At 43.6% G+C, this 18,000-nt stretch overlaps 1 pseudogene; it reads right to left on the bottom strand.

Annotated features, from left to right (window-relative positions):
- Positions 1-205: 205 nt before the first annotated feature.
- LOC109571703 (ubiquinol-cytochrome c reductase complex assembly factor 2 pseudogene) lies at positions 206-12,069 on the bottom strand (annotated as a pseudogene).
- Between the last annotated feature and the right edge of the window lie 5,931 nt (positions 12,070-18,000).

Genomic DNA, 18,000 nt, shown 5'->3' with positions numbered 1-18,000 from the left:
TTCCCTTGGGTGTCCTAGCCAGAGCTGACATCCTGTGGAGCAGAGACAACTATCTCTGCTGCGTCCTTTTCGAATTCTTGAAACGCAGGACAGTGAGCAAATAAAGTTGCTGTTCTTTTTTTTAATGGGAAAATCAGGGTGTTTTATTGATAATGGTAACATACATGACTTCATGGTTAGGTAGGCAGGGCTATAAGGCCTGAGCCTAGGCTTTGTGCTTCTCATTGGGCTTCTTGGGGACAAACTTCTGCCGTTTCTTCCACATGCCTTTATTCATCTCCTTAAACTCGTCCAACACATCTGTGGACAGGATCAGTTTGTACTCTTCCAAGGACAGGCCACTGAAGCTTGTGTGTCTGAGGTGAGGGTACTTGTGTTTGCAGTAGTTTGAATGGAGCCAGGCTAAGCTCTTGTACACCTGACTGCAGGCCTCAGGCTCTGCAGTCTGGGTGTTCTCTCCCTCCTGAAAGGCTTGTGCTATGCACTGCCACAAGTAAGTGCCCAACTTCCTGTCTGTTTGGTCTCGTCCCAGCCATTCCTCACAGAGCTTAAGAAAGCGCCCTTAGTGGCTGGCTGCCGATTTAGGCCCGCCTGACTCTGCCCCTGAGGGAAGAGTTGGCCCTCCGTTGTGGTTTTAAGCCATTAGTTGTGAGGAATTTCATTATGCAGCAGTGGCTACCTGATATAAGCTGATTAAACTGTTTCCTACTCCTCCCTGGGCCTCACAGAGGAACGGGCAGAATGTTATCACCAACATAAACACACTCAGTGCCCAGATCAGGACTAGCGTATTGTATACATTCATTTATTTGCTCACTCACTCATTCATTCATTCACTCATTTATTCTTTCACTAGATATTTATGGAGATCCTGCCATATGCCAAGGTACTGTGGATACACTGGTGACAAGATAGACAAAATCATGGAACTCATATAATATGAACTGTGATGTCAGTGTAAGAGCAATCATCCTGGGTAATATACCAGAATGACTGGCTAAAGACAGTAAAGAAAGCAAGACTATTATTGAACAGAAGCATAATGTCACACCAGTTGGGTTTATGTCTCAGCCATTTGGGGGAAAATATCAATTTGGAGCCTCATCTTGCATGATAAATGAAAATAAATTCCAGATGGACTAGAGTAAAATGTGGGAAGAAAATTACACAATAAAAATCTTGAAGATGAAATAAATATTTAATAACCTCTGGGTTGGGAAAGACTTTCTGAACTTTAAGAGAGCAAATCACAGGGACTTCCCTGGCGGTCCTGTGGTTAAGACTCCATGCTCCTACTGCAGGAGGCGTGAGTTTGATCCCTGGAGATCCCGCATGCCTACCACTGGGTGTGGCTGAGAAAAAATCCTGTTTAAAAAAGAGAGAGAGAATAAATCATAAAGGAAAAGATTGACAGATTTGACTGTATACAAAGTTGAGTATCCCATATGTTTGAAAAGGGCATGACTAGGGACTTCCCTGGCATTCCAAAGGTAAAGCCTCCTTGCTCCCTAATGCAGTGGGTGCTGGTTCAATCCCTGGTTGGGGAACTAAGACCCCACATACCGACTAAAAACAAACAAAAATTATTATTTTAAAAAAGGCATGACTAAAATTGAAGTGAACTAGTAGAGAAAAATATTTGCAACAGGTATAACAGAAAAGTGATAAACATATTAATAAATTAACGTGGAATTAACAGGAAAAGCCAGTACCCAAAAGAAAGATGGGCAATTAATATGAAAGGACAATTCAAAGAAGAAACATAAAGAGCCAAAAAAGATAAAAGCCAAGTTTATCCCTGGTAATATTCAAATAATTTGCCCTTTGAAATACTGAGAGGCAGCCCTTTGCCTGTCAAATCAGCAATGATGTTTGAAATGTGGTTCCCTTTGGTGAGGAGAGTTCAGGGAAATGGGAGACCCTGTTCACATTCACCACAATCGGGGTGTGAAGGGGAGTGATTTTTATAGAGAAGGATTGGGCCCCAAGTCTAAAACTTGAAAATGCTCATATCTAAAAAAAAAAAATGAAAATGCTCATATCTGTTAATTCATCATTTACACTACTGGAAAGAATCTGGCAAGTGGAAAAGGATTTCACCCCAAGGATTTTTATGGCATCATTAAAAATTTTTTTTAAATTTATTTATATATTTATTTTTGGCTGTGCTTGATCGTTGACTTCTTGCGGTGGCTTCTCTTGTTGCGGAACATGGGTTCTAGGGTGCATGGGCTTGAGTCATTGTGGTGCAGGGGGCTCAGTTCCCCTGTGGCATGTGGGATCTTAGTTCCCAGACCAGAAATTGAACCTGCATTCGCTGTGTTGCAAGGTGGATTCTTAACCACTGGACCACCAGGGAAGTCTCTATGGCACCATTTTTTAATAAAGCAAAACAAACAAAACCAAATTGGGAATAATTTAACTATGACCTACTAGCATTTGACAAAGGTTCATGGGATATTAATTGGTGTTTGAGAATAAAAGCCTCCTTAATAAAATGAATGTGGGAAATGCTGACTTGAATGAAGCTAAGTGAGATGCAGGAGCTTTAATTAACATGCTAATGTCCATGATAACTGTAATAAGAAGGGCCCTCCTAGGTATTTTTTTTCTAAACAAATTTATGTATCCCTCTATTTTCAGTTTTTCAGCAACTGTTGTCAACTATCAAGTCATTTCTTCCACCTCATTCTATTGGCCACCTCATGGCCCAAGACTTACTCAGATCAAGGGGTGGGGAAATAGATTCCTCCCTTTGATGGAAGTGGCTGTGAAATCAGATGGCAAAGGGCAAGGAGACAGGAAGGGGTGAAAAACTGGAGCCATTTTTGCAGTCTACCAGAGCCCTTTCTTCACGTGTATGAGGAAAGGTAAATTACTAGCAGTTAAAAAATTTATTTACTTATTTATTTGAGTGTACCAGGTCTTAGTTTCGGCATGTGGAATATGGTTCCCTGACCAGGAATCAAACCTGGGCCGCTTGCATTGGGAGCCCAGAGTCTTAGCCACTGGACCACCAGGGAAGTCCCAAATTAATAGCAGTTGTTACTCGAAGAAGTAAGTCTTCTTCCCCAAGTCTCAGTGGCTTGATACAACCTTCCCCCCCCCCCCCCCCCACACAGGATAGCATGATGCAGTCAGTGGGGTAGAGCTACCCCATCTGGCAGCTCTGGGCTCCTTTAGCTCCCTTGCTCCCACCCCTCATCCTCTCCATCAGTGAATGTTGAAAGAGAGGAGGGGCATACGTGGGAGGTCTTGGGGATCACACCTGGAGGTCGGACACACATCTGCACACTAGCTCTTTGGTTCACATAACCAATTGCAAGGGAGGATGTAGTCCAGTCCCAAAGGGGCAACGGTGAGTGGTGTTAGTGAGCAATTAGTCTCTACAACATGTTTGGGAACATGCTGTATCTGAAAGTAGAGAAGGGTTATTGTGTTGATTTATTTGTTTTCTTGTATATCACTTGTCTTCCTTCTCTAGGTTGTAAGCTCCAGGAAGGCAGTTTTGTTCACCATTTCACCAACTAGGGGCCCAGTAAGCGCTCAACAAATATATGTGGAATAAATGAATGAATGGATGAGTGAATGAAAAATTCAACACTTTCACAGGATACAATATTATGAACCAATTAAAACTGATGTGTCTAAGATTCCGGAAACACGAAAAATTGTTTACATGTGAACATTTAGGTAGGGTCTAGGTTAGGTACCACAGATCCCCTGGAGGAGGAAATGGCAACCCATTCCAGTAGGTTTGCTTGAAGAATTCCATGGACAGAGGATCCTGGAGGGCTACAGTCCAGGGGGTTGCAAAGAGTCTGACATGACTGAGGGACTCACACTTTCACTTTCAGGTTAGGTACGATACGAATCCATAACAGAATACAATAAAACAGTAGCTTAAACAAAGGAGAACTTTATTTCTCTCTAACCAATAGAAGTATCAATAACCTCAGATATGCAGATGACACCACCTTATGGCAGAAAGTGAAGAACTAAAGAGCCTCTTGATGAAAGTGAAAGAGGAGAGTGAAAAAGTTGGCTTAAAGCTCAATATTCAGAAAACTAAGATCATGGCATCCGGTCCCATCTCTTCATGGCAAATAGATGGGGAAACAGTGGCTGACTTTATTTTTTCCGGCTCCAAAATCACTGGAGATGGTGACTGCAGCCATGAAATCAAAAGATGCATACTCCTTGGAAGAAAAGTTATGACCAACCTAGAAAGCATATTAAAAAGCAGAGACATTACTTTGCCAACAAAGGTCCGTCTAGTCAAAGCTATGGTTTTTCCAGTAGTAAAGTATGGGTGTGAGAGTTGGACTATAAAGAAAGCTGAGCACTGAAGAATTGATGCTTTTGAACTGTGGTGTTGGAGAAGACTATTGAGAGTCCCTTGGACTGCAAGGAGGTCCAACCAGTCCATTCTAAAGGAGATCAGTCCTGAGTGTTCATTGGAAGGACTGATGTTGAACCTGAAACTCCAATACTTTGGCCACCTGATGTGAAGAGCTGACTCACTTGAAAAGACCCTGATTCTGGGAAAGATTGAAGGAAGGAGGAGAAGGGGACAACAGAGGATGAGATGGTTGGATGGCATCACCAACTCGATGGACAAGAGTTTGGGTAAACTTTGGAAGTTGGTGATGGACAGGGAGGCCTGCCGTGCTGTGGTCCACGGGGTTGCAAAGAGTTGGACATGACTGAGCGACTGAATGGAACTGAACTGAACCAATAGACCAAGCATAAACAGTCCAAGGCTTCATGGTGTCAGTATGGAGGCTTCATGGCATCAGAGAGCCAAGCTGCTTTGACCAATGGCTCTCCTGTTCCTAGGGGAGTGCCCTGGCCTGAGTGGTCCTAGGTTGCTCCCACCACATCCATATTCTATGTTCTTCATGTGGGAAGGGGAAAAGGAAAATGGAGACTCATCCTATGGTTCTTCTTGAGCATAGATGAATTGAGAAATAAAATCTTAGCTTTGGTGTCTACTTTATTCTGAAGGTCATCTCTTTGCTCTTTTCCCAGGGCAAAGAGCAGATGTGTACAGTGAGGTCAGGTCCCGAATGACCAGTCAAGAGAATATAGCTCCTTGTTGGGAGGGATTGGGGGCAGGAGGAGAATGGGACGACAGAGGATGAGATGGCTGGATGGCATCACTGACTCAATGGACGTGAGTCTGAGTGAACTCCAGGAGTTGGTGATGGATAGGGAGGCCTGGCATGCTGTGATTCATGGGGTCGCAAAGAGTCGGACACGACTGAGCGACTGATTTGATCTGATCTGATCACGTAAATACAAGCTGTTTGCAAAGATGGGCAGCATGCAGATTTGCACATATGATATGGTCAGAAATATATAAAAATATATTCAGTAAAATGACAGGAAGGAAATACAACAAAATACCGTAATGAGATTGTCTCTCAGATGTAGGTGAAGTGTTTTTTTTCATTTTTATTATTGTATCTTGCTGTATTTTTCAAAAGTTTCATAATGAGCAAGCATTAAGATCTTTTAAATTTTATTTATTGTGACATATCAAACACCTATCAAAAAAAAAGCCCACAAAACCCCCCAAACGAAAAGCAAAAGCACAGGATAATGAATCATTGAGTGAACACTCATGCATACACATCCACAGTGGGGAAAAAAAAAGATGTCATTGATGCATTCTAGAAAATGTTTTGTCCTATTTTATTCATAAAACTTCCTCCTTTCTGACAGGTTACCACCATTTAGACTTGATGGAATCCTTTCTTTGGTTTTCTTAGTAGTCTTGCTACCTACGTGTGCTTCTTAAACACTATAGTCTAATCTGGACTCTTTTAAAACTCTATGTAAATGGGAACCATATTGCATATACTCTTTCATATATGCTTTTTCCTTTCACTCAACATTCTGTTTGTGAGATAAATCCATGTTGTGACAAGTACTAGTACCTACTGTGTTTATTCTACGCAGTCAAGATATTTATTCTCGTTATCACATAATGTCCCATGGTGTGAATCTACTACAAAGTACGTATCCATCTTCCTCTGATGAACATTTGTGTTGATTCCCTTGAAGGGCTTTGCAAGTAGGACAGCTATGAAGAGCTTTGCACAGGCTTCCTGGTGTCCATCCACCAGTCTCTTTAGGATATAGATAGAGAGGCAGAAGTTCTGAGTCACTGGGAATAACAATGCCAAATTGTTCCCAAAGTGGTTAAACCACTGCCACTCACTCCTTCTGCAGTGCGTGGGAGTTTTGGTTGCTCCCTATCTTTTAGCACCCACACGTGGTATTGTCAGATTTTGCCATTTTTGTCATTTCCAGGTATAGAGGGGAAGGTGTCCTTTTTTGGCCTCACCGCATGGTATGTGGGATCTTAGCTCCCCCACCAGGGATCAAACCTTTGTCCCCTGCTTTGAAAGCGTGGAGTCTTAACCTCCGGACCAATCAGAAAGTTCTGAGGGGTAGGTGTTTTAATTCACATTTCCCACTGAACTTCAGAACCTATTGATACCTTTACTGCCATATGGATTTCCTCCTATGTAAAGGGTCTGCTTAAGAGTTCTGCTCACTTTTCTTTTGGGGTTGGCTGTTTGTTTTTGAAGGAGTTACTTCTATATCCCCTACTCAAATCCTTAGTCTACATCATATGTTGGAAATATCCTCTCCCACTCTGACCATTTGGTAATGGTATCTTTTTAATGGAAAATCTCAAAACATACACCAAAGTGGAGAGAACAGTGTAATGAATTCCCATAGGCTTATTAGCAGCTTCAACAATTGTCAGTGTATTTGTTGTTTAGTCGCTGAGTGATGTCTCACTTTTCTGTGACCCCATGAACTGTAGCCTGCCAGGCTCCTCTGTCCATGGGATTACCCAGACAAGAATGCTGGAGTGAGCTGCCATTTCCTTTTCCCAGGGATCGAACTTACGCCTCTGTATTGGCAGGCAGATTCTTTCCAACTGAGCCACCAGAGAAGCCTGTCAGTATACAGCCAATCTCATTTCCTCTCTACCTACACTTCTTCCCCCTTGGGTTATTTTATGCAAATTCTAAAAGTCTTATTATTTTATCAAAGAAAATTTAGTAAGTATCTCTAAGCAATAAAGACCTTTTAAAATATAAATATATAACCATATCACTCTAAGACATCTTTTGATGAATACAAATTATTAACATTGATTAGCCAAATGTAACAATCTTGTCTTTTGTAGTTAGTGCTTTTTGAGTCTTGATTAAGAAATCTTAGCAGATTTTAGCTATTATATATGGAATGGATAAACAACAAGGTCCTACTGTATAGCATGGGGAACTGTATTCAATATCTTGTGTTAAACCACAATGGAAAAGAAGATTTTAAAAGTATGTATATAATACGTCTATGCATAACTGAATCACTTAACTGTGCAGCAGAAATTAACACATTTTAAAACAACTACACTTCAATTTTTAAAAATTAAAAAAGGAGAAATCTTTTCTCTTCCTTGCAGTTATGCTACATTATCTTTTAAAACTTTTTCATTTTATTTTTCAATTTGGGTCTGTGATCTACCTAAAGTTGATTATTGTGCTTAGTATGAGGTAGGAGTCTAATGTAATTTTCATCCAATTAGATAGCAAACTCAGTATATTTATTGAAAAGATCGTCTTTTTCTCTTTTTTTGCAGTAAAAACCTCTATCACAAGTCAGGGGGCCATATGTACATAGGTATACTTCTAGAATCTCTACTCTAGTTCACCAATCATTGAATTAATTTCCATTGCTTTACAAGTCTTTTTAAAAATATTTATTTTTATTTATTCATTTGATTGCACTGAGTCTCAGTTGCAGCAGTGGAATCTTTAGTTGTAGCATTTGGGATCTTGTTCCCTGGCCAAGGATCAAACCCTAGCCCCTGCATTGGGAGCATGGAGTCTTAGCCATTGGACCACCAGAGAAGTCTGGCTTTATAAAAAGTCTTGATATCAGCGAGGGTGGAAACTATCTCCTTGTTTTTTCACTAAGAGTATCTTTGTTATAATTGGCTCTTTGATTTTAGTATAAAATTTAGAATCCACCTGCAAGTTGCACAGAAAAAAGCTTTTAAAATCTAGATTATGAATGGATAGAACATATAGGTAAATTCAAGGGAAACTGCTATCCAAATCCAATAACATGGTATATCAAACCATTATCTAGATTTTTTAAAAAGTCTTTTACAAAGTTCCCTTATATAGGCTTTTCATACAGTTTGTTAGATTTATTACCAGTCACTTGATCATTTACGCTAATATAGATGGCTACTTTTCTCCACCTTTGTTTGGTTTATGACTGGTATGTGGCAATAAAATTGATTTTTATACATTGATTTTATATCCAGTTACCTAGCTAAGTTCTGTTATGAATTTTAATAAATTAGTCTGTAGAGTCTTCTGAACATTCTTTAGCCAGAATCACATAATCTATTAATAATGATGCCAATAACTTTTTATTTATTTTCCTGCTTTACTTCAGAGTTAAGGTTTCCAGGACAAAGTTGAAAAGAAGCAATAACAACAGGCATCTTTCTTTGTCTTATTCCACACTTAGAAGGAAAACTTTTAATATTTAACCATTAAATATTTAAATGCATGTGTGCTAAGTCACTTCAGTCATGTCTGACTCTTTGTGACCCTACGGACTATAGCCCGCCATGCTCCTCTGTCCATGGGATTCTCCAGGCAAGAATACTGGAGTGGGTTACCATGCCCTCAGCCAGAGGATCTTCCCAACCCAGGGATCAAACCCACATCTCAAACCTGCGTCTCTTAAGTCTCTTGCATTGGCAGGCAGGTTCTTTACCACTGGTGCCACCTCGGAAGCCCCAATATTTTAATACTTAACCATAAATGATGCTTGCTGTAGGTTTTTGGTAGTGCTCTTCATCAGAAGATTTTTTGAAATATTTATTTGGCTGCACCCGGTCTTGGTTGTGACACTTGGGCTCATCTGCCTTGGTTTTGTCATGTAGGATCTTTAGCTGCAGCATACGAACTCTTAGTTGTGGCACGTAGGATCTAGTTTCCTGACCAGGAATTGAATCCAGGCCCTGGGCATTGGGAGTGCAGAGTCTTAGCCACTGGACCACCAGGGAAGTCCCTCCTGGTTCATTCTTACCTTGATGACCTCAGGTCTCAGCTTAAAAGGAAGAGCTGAGGTTCAGACTGTCCAGTCTGGGTGGATCTGGGCCTTTACTTTTGCTCAAACCATCTTTTGCATGGAAGAAGGCATTTGTCCCAAAGGCATTTGAGTTTTGAACTCCGCTCTTATTTTATTCAGAGTTTTCAATACTATTTCCTTACCCTCTTATTGGTGTGTGTGCTCAGTTATGTCCAACTCTTTGAGACCCCATGGACTGTAACCCGCCAGGCTCCTCTGTCCATGGGATTTTGCAGGCAAGAATACTGGAGTGAGTTGCCATCTCCTTCTCCAGGGGGTCTTCCCAACATAAGTGTCAAACCCGCATCTCTCACGTCTCCTGTATTGGCAGATGGATTCTTTACCACTGCACCTCCTGGGAAGCCCTCCCTCTAACTAGTGTTTTGCTGCTTTTAATAATTTTTTCCCCCCATAGATTTCATCCTGCATTTTTGTCTGTTCTCCAATGGAGATGGTTTTTGGTTTATTTAGAACACCATTCCTGGCAGAAAAAGTCCTATTATTTTTTCTTCTGCAAAATTGAATTTGTTATGCTTTCTGAAATTAAAATATCTTTCCCCCCAATTATATATACTAAAAAATCCCCTGTAAAAAAAAAAAGACAACCAAGTTTTTAAAAATAAGGAAATCTAAATGATCTAAATCCCATTGCCCAGAGATACCACTGTTGACATTTACTTGACTACACATTCATACTTCTTTCTATTCAGATATGCACAGTTTTACATATATCATTTTATATAAACGGCATCATGTTACACACACTGTTGTTTTCACGTAGTTCCTTTACATTCAACCCTATTTTGTGTTTACCCTTCCCCATCTCCTATCCTGACCGAGGTCACCAGTGTTGCCAACGTTAACAGCCTGAGTGTATCCTAAGGTAGTTTTCCCCACTGTCACTCAAATATGCAAACATATATATACATATATATTTATAAGGGATTCATTTTAATCACTGCACTCGTACCACCAATAGAATCACTTCTCTGCATCTAGCTTTTCTCAGTTAAAATCCCTTCAAATCAGCTTGTAGAGTTCTAATTCATTCGTAATGACTGCATTGATGATATGGGTGAACCACAATTGGTAAATCCATCAAGCATTACCTTAATTATATTTAAAAGACCTTCATTTTATGAATGAAAACTCAGCCACTTGGTCTAAGATGCATGCCTACTGCCAGCGTCAGGGCCACACTCCAGCTAAGAGGAAGGGCAGAGACAGGGAGAATCTCACTTTTGGCCTTTAGAAACACAACCTGAAGTTGCCTGCTTTGTTTCTTGCCTCATTCTATCCTCCAGAAGACAGTTATGAGGCCTCACCTGGCTCCAAAGAGACTGAGAAACATAGTCATGGCCAGGGGACCAGATGTCTGATTCCAAATGCTATTCCAGTAGAAGGGAAAAGAACAACATCTGCTGATGAGGCATTCAACCTTGCTTCCCTGGTGGCTCAGTAGTAAAGAATCCGCCTGCCGATGCAGGAGACTCAAATTTGATCCCTGGTCGGGAAGATCCCCTGGAGGAGGGAATGGTAACTCATTCCAGTATTCTTGCCTGGGAAATCCCATGGACAGCAGAGCCTGGTGGGGCTACAGTCCAAGGGGTCTCAAAGAGTCAGACACAACTGAGCAACCAAGCATGAATGCACATAGAACTTACATAGGGTAAAATTCATCCTTTTTAGTGTACTGTTCTATGGGTTTGACAAATACACTGTTATTTTTCAGTTGCTAAGTTGTGTCCAACTCACAGAGAGTCAGACACCACTGAAGCAATTTAGCACACATCCTAAACAGGATTCCATTGTATGGATATACCACAGGTTGTCCATTCATCTGCTGAAGAACACTTGGGTTGTTTCTAGTTTGGACATTATGACTAAAGCCACTATTCATATGGCAAACTGCTTTTTATGTGAATTTAAGTTTTCATTTCTCTTCGGTAAATACCTAGGAATGGTATGTTGGATCATACAGTAAGAATATGTTTAACTTTATAAGAAACAACTGAACTGTTATCTAAAGTATCTGTACTATTTTGCACTCCTGTCAACAATGCATGAGAGTTCCAACTGTTCACATCCTTGGCAGCTCTAGATATTGTCCATTTATTGCTGTTGTTTGCCATTCTAATAGATGTGGAGTGGTATCTCACTGTAGTTTTTCTTTTTGTTTTAACCAAAGAATCAAACTATTATCCTACCTAGGAAGGATAAGGCAGGCTGGATGGATTGGTTCCCCTGGTATTTTGGACAATTCTCATGCCTTCTATCCCAGACGTCCAGAGCCCTCTGAACATCATCTCAGTTTTTTTTTTTTTTTTGGCTGTCTTCTACTTTTTAGGAATTTCTTACCTTATGAATTCAACCTCCTCAGAAATCCATTTTCCCACTTTTCCTTGCAGCTGTGGTACGGGTGTGTGTCCATTCAGATTCATCCAAAATTCCATCATTTCCTTCCCTCTGATATTTGGGTGCTCGACTTTCCTCTTTGATCACGTGTGCACTAATCTCCAAATCTTCACAAACTTCACCCTGTAAACTCAGCTAGTTCAAGCAGGGCATTTGAAACTACAGAGTTGGTTGTAGTTGCAAGGTTCCCTGCCCTCTAGGGCTTCCTAGGTGGCTCTTGTGGTAAAGAACTCTCCTGCCAATGCCAGAGACATAAGAGACGCTGGTTTGATTCCTGGGTAGGGAAGATTCCCTGGAGGAGGGCATGGCAACCCACTCCAGTATTCTCACCTGGAGAATCCCATGGACCGGGGAGCCTGGCAGGCTACAGTCTGTGGGGTCACAGAATCGGACACAAGTGAAGGGACTTAATGCACACACACGCACAAGGTCCCCCAAAGTACCAGGGCTGTTTCCATTGTCTGCTTTGTAACAGACCATCCCAACATGTAGTGGCTTAAAACAACATTGTTTCTCATGATTCCATACTGTGAGCTGATGGGATGATTCTTCTGCTTCATGTGGTATTGCCTGGGGGTCACTCAAGGGGCTCTGCATTTAGCTGGTGGCTGGAAGGGCACAGAAGATCCAAGATGACTGGATCTTTTGGAGCCCTGGGCACTTCCTGTCTGACGGGTGCCTTGGGTCTTATCCTTGTGGCCTTTCTCTCCTCATGATATCTCATCCTCTAGGGCCTCTTTGTATGACTTCACTCTCCAGGAAGGGAGCTTGGACTTCCTTACAGCATGGCAGCTGGATTCCAGGAGAGTAAGAGCAAAAGCGGTAAGGTTTCCTACAGCCCAGGCTCAGAACTGGCACAGCAGCACTTTCACTGTGATCTAAATCCAAGTAAGTCATGAATTTGGCTCAGATTCAAGGGGAAGGGAAATGGGCTCTGTAACTTAAATATATATATATGTTTGTCTTAGTTGTGGCCCAAAGGATCTTTCAGCTGTGTCATGTGGGATGTAGTTCCCTGGCCAGTGATCAAACCTGGGCCCCCTGTGTTGGGAGCATGGAGACTTAGTCACTAGACCACCATGGTAGGGTTTTTTTTTAATTTATTTATTTTTAATTGAATAATAATTGCCTTACAATATTATGTTGATTTCTGCCATACATCAGCATGAATCAGCCATAGGTGTATATATATCCCCTCTCTCTTGAAACTTCCTGCTGCCTCCCTCCCCATCCCACCCTTCTAGATTGTCACAGAACCCTGGTTTGAGTTTGCCACCAGGGAAGTTTTTAAAAATGTATTTGTTGAGATGGCTAGAGCGGAGACCTTTGCTCAGTTTGCAGCTCTGCACTTCGGCCCTCCCGGGATTGCTCACTGGACACGCTGTGTCCTCTGGGATTTCCCTGTGACCAGGACACCTCAGTTTCCTCCCCGAGGCTTGCAGCTGAGGAGCTCTTAGTTGCTCCAGGCCACCCATGATCTTGGTTCTCCGACCGTGCAAGGAACCCAACATTCTGTGATTTAGAAGGTGGAGTCTTAACCGCTGGACCACCAAGACAGTCCCTGCGTCAGTATTGTTGAATTTCAAGACAAGAATCATTAGTCATGTATGGATGTGAGGATTGGACTGTAAAGAAAGCTGACTGCCAAAGAATTGATGATTTTGAACTGTGGTGTTGAAGAAGACTCTTGAGAGTTCCTTGGACTACAAGGACATCCAACCAGGCCATCCTAAAGGAAATTGGTCCTAAATATTCATTGGAAGGACTGATGCTGAAGCTGAAACTCCAATACTTTGGCCATCTAATGCGAAGAACTGACTTATTTGAAAAGACCCTGATTCTGGGAAAGATTGAAGGTGGGAGGAGAAGGGTTCAATAAAGGATGAGATGGTTGAATGGCATCACCAGTCGATGGCCATGAGTTTGAGCAGGCTTGGGGAATTGATTATGGACAAGGAAGCCTGGTGTTCTGCAGTCCTTGGGGTACCAGAGAGTCAGACATGACTGAGCAACTAAAGTGAACTGAAACGAGCTGTGAGCAACCCAGTATCAGGTCTTATGATGAGAGTTATTAAGTTACATATGCACATGTCTGAGATGTAGGAGACTGTGTACTGGGTGACCTATGCTGCTTAACATCTATAAATCTTCCTTACAATCATAAAGATGTGGCTGCAAGATCATTCATTCACACTGGGGTTCCCCAGAGTTCATGTTTCACAGCTCAGGGCTTCACACAATCTTCTTTGTCTACAAAACATGTCACTGTGGGGTCTAGACCAGTGTGTGCATTTAGATACTTAAGTCCAAACCCTTATGTAAGCCCTAGCCTTTGCCACTTGGCAGGATGGACCGTTTTGTGATCCTATTTTTTTAAAATAAAGTTTTATTGAAATTAAAAAAAAAATGTATTTGTTTTTGGCCATGCCACATGGCATGTGAGATCTTAGTTCCCTGACCAGGGATCAAACCTGTGCCCCTCACTATCCCTGCAATGGAAGTGTGTGGAGTCCCAACCACTGGACCACCAGAGAAGTTTGCCCTCTGTAATTCTTGACGAGAGGGATAGTATGTGCATATTGAGATGAAGAAAATCTTGGTGACTGTTTTTGGAGACTACCTACCATGGGTGGCTTAAATGAGGTAGAAGTTTCTCCCTCTCATGAGTCCAGGGCTCCTCCAATGTGATGGGTACCGAGGTTCCTTCTATCCTGTTGCTCTTTTGTCCTTATTATGTTGCCCTTGTCCACTTGTTTTAATGTGATCACTCCCTCATTGAAATTCCAGCAAATGAGAAAGTTGAAGAAGGATGGAGTCTACCCTTCCATGAAAGCCATGGCCTATACATTGCTCATTCACTTCCAACATGGCCCATCAGCCAGAGTGCAGTCATATGGCCTTTTAAATGCAAATGAAGCCAGGAGATACAGTCTTTAGTCTAGTGGCCAGAGGCCCAGAGGAAAATTCTGCATGGGGGACAGCAGGTATAAAGGCCCTGAGGTGAGAATGAGCTTGACTTACTGGAGAAACAGCAAGAAGGCCAGTGTAGCTCCAGTAGGGGAAGTAAGGGGAAGAGAGGAAAGAGGCGAGGACAGAGAGATGGACAGGTCTTTATATAAACTTATGTTTTCTTTTTTTAATTAAAAAAATTTAATTATTTATTTTGGCTGCACTGGGTGCTCGCCGAGGCACGTGGGCCCTTAGTTGGGGCGTGCAGGGTTCTTTAGTTGACGCTTGTAGGCTTAGTTGTGGGTTCCCGGACCAGGGATTGAACGCGGGTGCCCCATCCCTACCAGCCTGGTTGCACTGAGAGTGCTGAGTGCTATCTGCTGGACCACCAGGCAAGTCCCTGAATATGTGTTTGCAGTTCTCTGCAGTAAACGCCTTCCTTTGTGGAATTGCTGGATGGCGTGCTGCGATTCATGGGGTCGCAAAGAGTCGGACACGACTGAGCGACTGATCTGATCTGATCTGATCTGATGTGTAGGTGACTATTTAAAATTTTTAAATATATGTATTTATTTTGGGGGCAGTGTCAGGTCTTAGTTACAACACTCAGGATATTCCATTGTGGTGTTGCAGCAGCTTAGGCATGCAAGGCATGTGGAATTCTAGGTCCCCAATCAGGGATTGAACACATGCCCCTTGCACTGCAGGGCAGATTCGTAACCACCGGACCTCCATAGAAGTCCCTGTGACTATTTAAATTTATAAGAAACTACCAAGCTCTTTTCCAAGGTGGTGGTTCTATTCCACATTTCCAACTGCTCCTCATGTCTGCTGACACTTGACAGGGTCTGTCTTTTTAATTTTCGTCACTCTAGTGGGCGTGTAGTGGTGTTTCACTGTGGTTTTAGCTTGTATTTCCCTCATGACTAATGATGTTGAACGCTTTTTCACGTGTTATTCGGCTAGTCACATCTCTTCTTTGGTGACGTGTCTGTTCAAATCCTTCAGCCATTTAAAAAAGTAAGTGATTTGCCTCACTTTTCAGAAAGCTTCCCTTGGCTGCTGGGGGGAGGGTGGATGCTGGTGGGGGTGGGGAGAATGGAAGCAGGGAGTCGGGGAAGGGACTGTAGCTTCCACAGAGGCGAGTTTGTCACAGACTCAACCCATGGCTTGTTTTCTGGGAAAGTCAACAACCCCAACACTTGGGCTGCTGCCAAGAGAGTCTGAGACACTTTACAGATCTCGTGGGGTTCAGGGCAGCCCTGCTTCCTGGAGTTGGGCACTGTGGGGAGGGGTCTGCCCTCCATCTCTGTCTCTTCCTTTCCCCAGTGGGATGGAGACCCTGGGCTGGAGACCAACTGGCATATTAGGGTCTGTTCCAGTACAGCTATGCTTGTGCTTAGTCACTCAGTTGTGTCCAACTCTTTGCGACCCCATGGGCTGTATGGACTGCAGCCCACCAGGCTCTTCCGTTCATGGAATTCTCCAGGCAAGAACACTGGAGTGGGCTGCCATTTCCATTTCTGGGGAGTACAGCTGTACCTGTGGTTAAAATATTGGAATGCTTCACATTGCCACCACCTCAGCCCATTCCCTTGGAACACCTCGGACTTCCCCACATCTCAGCAGCCAAAGGGGGACCCCAAGACTCCGACCCAGCCCTGCAGCCACATCTGATTGGATGGTGCCTGGGTTGTGGGGCTGTTAGACTGGGGACAGCCTGGGCCTGGCTGGAATTGGAAGAATCAGATCAGGAGGCTGAGACTGAGAGGTAGAAGGAGGATTTGTTTCTGAAGGGGAGCCCAGAACTGGAGACATGAATTGTTTAGTCACTATGGTGTGTCCGACTCTTTTGTGACTCCATGGACTATAGCCCGCCAGTCTCCTCTGTCCTTGGGGTTCTCTAGGCAAGAATATTGGAGTGGGTTGCCATTTGCTTCTCCAGGAGATCTTCCTGTCCCAAGGATTGAACCCATGTCTGCAGATTCTTTACCACTGAGTCACCTGGGAAGCCTTGAATTGCTAGTAACAATAACAACAATGATATTGATAATGATTAACATTCACTGAGCATTTACTGTGTGCTAGGCAGGCCTGATTCTCACGGACCTCACAAAATCCTCACAAGAAACTGGACCACTGCTGCCGCATCCTGGCCCCCTGCTCCCACCCCTGCCCCCAATAGTCAGGTCCCCACGCCCAGCCAGAGGAAGACTGTTGACTCCTGAGTCAGATCAGGGCCCTCCTGGCTCAGAACTTCCTCTGGTCCCTGATTGCCCCTGGCTCACTGCGCTTCAGCCACATTGAGACGCCTGAGCAGGCAGGCTCTGCTCACTCCAGACCTGGTGGTGGTAGTGGCGTGTTGATTCTTCTGTGACAGGACTCGGCCAGGCCTGGGCAGTGGCAGTGTTTAATAGCCAGTGCCGCCTGGGGCTCGGCTGTGACCCTCTTCCGGACTCCAAATACTCACCCCCAACTCCAACAGGTCACTCAGACTCTGTCCCATGACTGGCATTCAGTTTCCCCTTTTTCTGTCCTGAGCCCAGGCCCGGGGAGCTGTGGGTGTGCTGCCTGGACAGGGCTTCCTGCCGCTGGCCCATCCCCCTATAGCCCCTAACCTCAGGTTCCTCCTTCCCTAGCTGTGGCTCCTCTCCTGTTGGGGCTAAAAGTCCTTGTCATCTCCTGGGTGGCCTCCCTCAGTACGGGCTTCCAGCCACTTCCTCATTTGGCGGGGGCAGCCCAGCCTGGCTGAGTGTCACCTCTTGCCCCCACCTGCCTCACCCCAAAGCCCTAGGCCTGTGTCTGTGCTGTGTGGATCTGTGTGACTGCCTAGTCTTCTCCCTCTTTCTCTGCCTGGTCACCACTTTCTCCTTCCCTCGCCTCCATCTTGGCTCTTTTCTCTTTTTCTTTAAGGGCCAGATATCTGTCTTTGGGTCCTGGGTTCTATGTCCACCTTTATTTGCTGTGTCACTTTGGGTGAGTGTCTTTATCCTTCTCTAAAATGGAATAAAAGCATCTACCTCCTCAGAAGGGTGTGCTGTGTTTCATTGTTTAGTCATGTCCGACTCTTCCGGACCCCATGGACTGTAGCCCACCAGTCACCTCTATCCATGGGGATTCTCCAGGCAAGAATACTGGAGTGGGTAGCCTATCCCTCCTCCAGGGGATCTTCCCAACCCAGGGATAGAACCCAGGTCTCCCACACTCCAGGTGGATTCTTTACCATCTGAGCCACCAGGGAAACCCAAGAATACTAGAGTGGGTTGCCTATCCCTTCTCCAGGTGATCTTCTAACCCAGGAATCAAACCAGGGTCTCCTGAATTACAGGTGGATTCTTTACCAACTGAGCTACCAGGGAAGCCACCTCAGAATGGTGTGCTTGGGTTTAAATGCATTAACACTTGGACAGGGTGCCTGTGCATTACTAAAACCCATATCCTGGTGGTCTCTTTTAATATCCT

Source organism: Bos indicus, chromosome 18 (genome assembly GCF_029378745.1).
Source record: "Bos indicus isolate NIAB-ARS_2022 breed Sahiwal x Tharparkar chromosome 18, NIAB-ARS_B.indTharparkar_mat_pri_1.0, whole genome shotgun sequence".
Classification (NCBI taxonomy): Eukaryota; Metazoa; Chordata; class Mammalia; order Artiodactyla; family Bovidae; genus Bos; species Bos indicus.
The sequence above is the reverse complement of the archived record's forward strand: the minus strand, read 5'-3'. Positions and strand labels throughout refer to the sequence as shown.